Source organism: Penaeus monodon, chromosome 33, assembly GCF_015228065.2.
Source record: "Penaeus monodon isolate SGIC_2016 chromosome 33, NSTDA_Pmon_1, whole genome shotgun sequence".
NCBI classification, from domain to species: domain Eukaryota; kingdom Metazoa; phylum Arthropoda; class Malacostraca; order Decapoda; family Penaeidae; genus Penaeus; species Penaeus monodon.
Genome location: NC_051418.1, coordinates 35576245 through 35576608, shown reverse-complemented (window position 1 = coordinate 35576608; position 364 = coordinate 35576245). Strand labels below are relative to the sequence as shown.

The window sequence follows — 364 nt, the reverse complement described above, 5'->3', positions numbered from 1 at the left end:
GTAGGGGGAGGGGTTTTGTTTTAATGGGGGGTTGTTGTTTATTGGTGGGGTTTTGTTTTGTTTTCTTTGGTTTGTTTTGTTCTGTTTTGTGAGAAATTTTCTCTCTCCTTTGGTTTTCTTGTTTATTTCTTTGGCTTCTTGTTTTGTTTTTGTTTTGTTGTTCTTGTGAGGAGGGATTTTGGGGGATTTTGTTTATGTCTTTATTTCAAGGGGGGGGGTGGGATTTGCTTCGTTATTTTTTTGTAATTTTTCTTATTTTTTCTTGTTTACTTTTCCTTTTTTTTTGTTTAGTTTTTCTTATATTTTAGTGAGAAGGGATTTTTTTTGCTTTTTTTTTCCTCTATTTTCGTTCAAAGTGGAGGTT

General features: G+C 32.4%; 1 long non-coding RNA gene across 1 annotated transcript in view; it reads left to right on the top strand.

The window, feature by feature from the left end:
• LOC119594437 overlaps positions 1-364 on the top strand; it is a 17103-nt gene that overhangs the window by 285 nt on the left and 16454 nt on the right. The window lies entirely within an intron of this gene.